This window comes from Orycteropus afer, unplaced genomic scaffold (assembly GCF_000298275.1).
Source record: "Orycteropus afer afer isolate SDZICR_OR568_19922 unplaced genomic scaffold, OryAfe1.0 scaffold00221, whole genome shotgun sequence".
Taxonomy (NCBI): Eukaryota; Metazoa; Chordata; class Mammalia; order Tubulidentata; family Orycteropodidae; genus Orycteropus; species Orycteropus afer.
In genome coordinates this window covers 4,397,482-4,404,233 of record NW_006921808.1, presented here as the reverse complement: position 1 = coordinate 4,404,233, position 6,752 = coordinate 4,397,482, and positions in this window count along the sequence as shown.

The following is a 6,752-nucleotide window of genomic DNA, read 5'->3' as shown; positions in this document are numbered from 1 at the left end:
TTTCTCCTGCTCTTCCGGCCTGCTACTCTGTGCTATGCCCGTGCTTACCTTGCTCCCAGAGACCCAGTCCCTCTCAGGAGGGTAACAAGGGAAAGTGTTCAGTGCAGATCAGTGAGGAAGCACAAGCCTGCCCGTGCTTACCTTGCTCCCGGAGACCTGGTCCCTCTCGGGAGGGTAACAAGATATAGAAAATTAGGGAAACAAAAAATCAACATCTAACTCCATTGTAATAATAATTGATTGAAGCAATCCTCACTGATGGATTCTAAAATTAGTGACAACAGCTTAAGCAAAAACAGGATATGTGCATAGTCTCAAAGAAGGTGCCACTAAAAAGGGGTAAAAAAAAGCAATTCTATAGTGGAGCATTCTGGAAGACAGTATATTAATTAAGTGATCAGGAACAACATCCGCAGTAAGTGATAAATATCAATACCATGTATCCATTGATAGCACGAACTGAAAAGGGCATTTAATCTCTATTGTATCATTCTCAATGTGTAAATATAATCCCTCATCTCATATTAATATCATAAGACATCAAGCTAACCAAATTGTAGAGCACTGTACAAAATAATGGATCAGTCAAGATCTCTTGACACTTTCAAGAAAGACTAAGAAACTGTCACAAATTGGAGAAGTCTGAGAAGACAGAACACCAAACTGCAACATAGGATAATGCTTTGGATCTTAGAACAGAAAAAGAATCCAAGATGTGGGTGTTAGGTGTGCTCATTGACACTGTGTGTATGATCTCAGTGGATGGACCTAGGAAATATCTATATGTATCATATCTCAAGCATGCATATGGAAACCTTAGCTAATTCTATAAGTTTAGAAATTTAGTTAAGTGTATTATTCCACCAGCCACTCCTTGGAAGGAAGATCTGACAATCTACTTCCGTAGTGCTACCACTTTGGAAACCCAAGGAGGGGTCGTTATGAGTAGGAGAGTACTTGATGACACATAACAACAACAACAACAGTATTATTCCAAGATCAATCTTTTAGTTTTCATAGTTGGTCCATGGTTATTTAAGACAACTAGGAGCTCTGGTAGCATAGTGCCTAAGGCACTTGACTGCTCACCAGAAGGCTGGCAGTTCAAACCCACCAACAACTCCTCAGAAGGAAGGTTGGGCAATCCTACTTCTGTAGTGATACTGCCTCAGAAACCCAAGGAGGGGTTGCTATGAGTCGGGGCCGACTCGACGGCAAACAACAACAACATTTCATAAAAGGAAATTGAGTGAAAAGTATATAAGACTGTATATCTATCTATGTTGTTGTTGTTGTTATGTGCTGTTGGACCAGACTCATAACAACCCCTCCTTGGATTTCAGAGGTAGCATCAGTATGGAAATAGATTGCCCAACCTTCCTTCCCAGGAGTGGCTGGTGGGCTTGAACCCCCAGCCTTCTGGTTAGCAGTCAAGTGCCTTAGACGCTATGCTACCAGAGCTCCCTATCAACCAATCTATCTATCTATCTATCTATCTATGGCAGCACTGGTGGCACAGTGCTTAAGGCATTTGACTACTAATCAGAAGGCTGGCGGTTCAAACCAGCCAGCCACTCCTTAGAAGGAAGACTGTGTAATCAACTTCCATAGAGATACTGCCTCGGAAACCCAAATATGAGTATTATTGTCTCCACAACAGTGAGTATTTTTTTTTTTTTTTAATACTACTTTTTAAACTTTTCTGTAAGTCTAAATTTATTTCAAGAAATTTAGGTAATGGAATTAGAGGTGGTTAGATGAAAGGGTAGCAGAACTACTAGACTGGTTAAAGCTGATATTGAGGGTATGTGGGCAAGGGCAGACTCCAGGAAGACTCCCAGTCTTCTGTTTGGGAAAGTTTCAGGGAAAATTCTTCACCTACATGTAGTGCCTAAGACATTTGACTGCTAACAAAACGGCTGGTATTCAAACCCACCAGGCACTCCTTGGAAGGATTACTCCTCCTGGGTAATCTACTCCTGGTAGTGGTACTACCTGGGAAACCCAATAAGGCCTCTATGGGTTGGGTCCGATTCCATGGCAGTGTGTTTTGTGTTAATATGGGGAAATCAGGTGGAAGAGCAAGTTAGGGGAGGGAAGTAATAATTTCCATCAGGGGTATATGGAGGTTGAGATGCTTCTAAAATATCCAGATCGACATACAAATTGTGGAGTGTGATAAATGTGTCTAGAATACAAATGAGAAATTTGAATTAGAAGTAGAAATTGAAAAGTACTCAACATCTAGAAGCTAGTTATAGGCATGAGAATGGATAAAATCCTAGAGAAAATGCAAACAGTGGAAAGGAAGAGTCTCTGAGGTGAAACTCAAATTTATTCCTTTTCATTAACCTTGTTTTACATAATTTTGTGGAATAGGGGACATGGCTTACTCATTTATGTGTTCTTACCACTTTATAGTGTTTGACAAATAAGAAGTACCCATAAATACATGTTGAACATCAGCTTATAAGGATGAATTGATGAAGAGGTGAATCCTTCATTTTGGACACCAGGATTACATTGAAATTTAAATCTCTCTTTCAGTGTATTTAATTCTTTCAGTCCATCATGCCTGCATCACAGATCTTATGTAAAAGGCATTTGCTATCAACTTAAAAAGCTAGGTACCACACAGTATAGCTATCTCAAAACAAGTTATACTTTATGGAATGATACCTAATGGCACCTGATCCCTTTATTCCCCTTACCACTTCTAATAGAATAGTAAAACAATCAAGAGTCTTATAATCAATCAATAAATGAACAAATGCAGGGGATTCTTTGTTTTGGGTCTTGTGCTTTGTAGGAGATCACTTCACTCCTACGGTGTTTGCTGAATGACCAAGAACTATTCATCCCTGTATGGAGTGTTCCTAGTCAGGGTTCCCAAGGGATGACTCAATCTCTGTCGATTGAGAATTATCCACAGGAAATCCTGGCTCAAACTCAGAATGGACCAGCTTGCTTTCACCATCTACCTTCTCAAAGTGCTGAGTTTCATTTTGTGCACATTTTCATACATCTCTCCATGTGCTCTGGAAATATCCTGCAAACATAGTTTGTATTGCTTTGGAAAATGGTAAAATATAATGATATTAAAAATAATACTAGGTGTTGGAATCTCTATAACATCGAACTATTTGGCAAAATAGAGCTTACCTGAATATTTTAAAATTAACAGTTGCCAACCAGATGGCAGGCAGCAATATAAAATGTATTACAAAGCTCCAACTCCATACATGTTTCATTTAGTTGCTATCATGCTCACATCTTGTTCTATCATAGGTGGGTTAGTGGTTCCCCCTCTCCTATTCAGTTTTATTTTCCTATGCATACACTGAAGGAAAAAATATATATATATATTTCTGTGGAGTATTAATTTCTAATTTTTGTGCTTATTGGAATTTTCCTTGAAGCTCTTCCAGGGGGCAAGGATTAAGAAGGAGGGGAAGGAAGGATAGTTGAAGATGCAAAGGATGCAGAACACTGTTATATTTTCTTCTTCTGTTATATAACATACTGCCTTTCCTCCTGTTTCCTGGAATCACTGAGAATTTGGCTCAGATTTTCCAGAGATTTTAAGCAAGCAAAACCATATCATTAGTAGTGTAATACTAGGATTCCTCATGCAAAAAGCCCAGCTGGTGTCCAAACAGAAGCCCAGAAGCAAAGGATGGAATGTTTGGGCCAAACCCAGCAACAGGAGATGAAATAAATTCTAACTTGGATGACAAGATGTGATGTTAAAAGAAAGTATGATTCAGAGGGGTCCAGAAAGAGAAATTTCAATGAGTTTAGGAGCCAGAGATGAGGAGATTTGGCACACTGGACACCCTTTTATTGGATGAGGTATAACACAGATAGAATGTCACAACATGGGCCTGGTGACCAGTGTCTGGAGCAAGTTGAAACAAGGCCAATTTTTGGAATAACTGAGGACAAGAGAAATAATTACAAGGGAAATAATTAAATCAGGTATTAAGGTATAGAAATAAGGCAGTGGCAAAATATAGGCCCCACGTTACAGCTGAGTATCCAATCCAGGACCAGGACAAAACCTGGACTGAGACTGGCAGGCAGTGGAGTTGATGTTGAGATACTTAATGCACTGCATTAACTCTCTACAATCTGAGTAGTTAAAGTGATCCTTATCTAGACTGATAAGGACAGAAACACACAATACATGAATATACACATACATACATTCATACATATATTTTTCAATTACAAGAAAACAAATTTTCAAGAAGACAAGCAACTTGAGACTCATGTATTATATACCTTTCATCTCTAAATTCCAGACTGCAAATTATATCCAACATTTCCCCAAAATTATTTTATAAGAAACCTTAGCAAGTAATGAATATGTAGATAATGAGGTACAATAGAATAACAAAGAGAAGAAAATAAAGCTACAAAAGCATACCTACCACCACCACCAAAGAAGCCCTGCTGATGCAGTGTTTAAGTGCTCAGCTACTAATCGAAAGGTCAGTGATTGGAATTCACCAGCCACTCCATGGAAGAAGGATGTGGCAGTCTGCTTCCACAAAGATTTACATCCTTGGAAACACTATGGAGCAATTCTGCACTGCTCTAAGAGTCACTATGAGTTGGAGTAAATGTGATGGCAATGCATTTGAGTTTTTTTTTTCTTCTTCTTTTTTGGTGAATGGGGTTTTCACCACCACCAACAACAACAAAAGGCTTTAGTGAGAGACTAATCAGTACTTGGCTCTCTCTCCTCTCCTTCATTGCATCCAATCTATGTGAACTCAGCATCTGTGTCCAAGCAGAGTGAATGAGATCATAGAAGATGAGCACAGGCCATGAATAGACTGTTTAAATTAGTTCCCAGGAATGCGTAATTGTCTATTTCTTTGCTTTGCTCATCCTATGTAAACATAGATTTAAGTGATTTCTCAAAGATTAAATAGTCACATAAGAATCAAAAGAAAATTAAAGGAAGGTCAAAGAATTCATATCATCTCATGATTAGAAGAAAATAAAAGGTTTCAATGGACAGAACAAGACAGTAAAGTGAGTGGATGTTTCCATTTACTCAAGAAAATACCTTATTAAACAATGAATAGAACAAGCACAGAGTGAAATCTAAAGATGGCAGCTGAGGAATTGGAGAGTGAGAGTAAGTCAAGAAGTGGGAAAGAGGAGGAGCAGGAATGGCACAGAAGCTGGGAGTAACATTTGGAGCATTAGTTCATCACAGCCATTTTGGGACAGGGTTGGGAAATATCTCAAACAGGGAATACAGAAAAGGAGCTAATCTGAGGAAGTTACATTCCAATTTTTTTAAATCAGAACAAATTGGCCTTTGGAGTTCACAGGCCATGCAATTCAGGGGCCCAAAGGGAGACTGTTGCACTGCAAGAGAGTGCAGATGAATGCCACTGAGGCCCAAGACAGGTAAGCACCAGCACCAGGAGGAACTGCAAGGGCACTGGGGCTAGGAGAACATTTTACACTAAGTGGAGGCACAGAAGGAAATGGCTGTCTCCATACCCACAATGGAAGACCATGGGAGAGCTTTAGCAAGGCACTCATAAGGAAAGAAATACAGAGCTCCCCCACCTTCACCACAAAAAAGTCAAACCCTACCACTAATGTCAGTGTCTGCAACCAGCTAAACCGGCCTTCTACACGTGCACATTGAATTCCACAGATCATGCATCCAGAACTACTAAATCAGCACTGGCAAAATCTAAAGATAAGAGTGTTCTCCAGGAGAAAGATGTGGCAGTCTGCTTTTGTACAGTTTAATATACTTGGAAAAACTTTAGGGAAGTTCTAATGTGTCCTAAAGTGTTGTTAAAAGTCAGAATCAACTTTATGGCAGTACATTTATTTTGTTTTGTTTTGTTTGTTTTAGTTTCTAGTAGTACTAAGGAGACTATATCTAGCCCACTGCCACCGGGCCAACTCTGATTCACAGTGTTCCTGTGGGGTGGAGGGGAGTTTCTTGTGTGGTTCCCAGGGCTGTGGATCTTTGCAGAAGTGGATTGACACTTCTTTCTCCTACAGAGCAGCTGATGACTTCTGTGTCAACAAGGGGATCCAGTCAAAACCTTTTCATATAAAAACCAGAATACAAAATTTTAAGTAAAAGAAAAAAAGAGGATAACAAAATGTCCCAAGTTCAACAACAACAAAAAACTAGCAAAACACATAAAATCACAAGGGAAATATCAATCAAAAGCAAAGCATGAAGAGGAGTAAGTTTCTCCTATGGAGACCAGACTAATGCAAAGAATAGATAATTTTGAGACTATGGTGCTAAATATGTTTAAGTAAAGTAAACACAAGCATAAAACAAATAGCAGTGATCACGAAATAAATAAAAAATCAAAAGGACATTAAAAGTATCAAAACATAAAAGCAAAGAGAACTACTAGAAATGAATGAATAGCTGAATAAGAAAATACTCCACAGTAGAGTAAAACAGAGAAAAATATAGAATAAAATAATTATATAAAATAACTGAGCTTATCACATCTCAAAAGAACAAAGAAAAGCAAACAACTGTGAAAAGAAATATGTGATTCAATTAAGAAATGTGGCATAAGAAGTATTGGAGTCCCAGAGTACCATGACATATAAAAGAATAGGAACAATTTTCCAAGGGATAACCAGAAAGAAGTTTCCAAACCCAAACAAAGAAGGAAGATGGCAAATACAGGAAGCTACAACAACCCAAATCAGAAGAGACACAAAAAGAATGATGCCACACCACA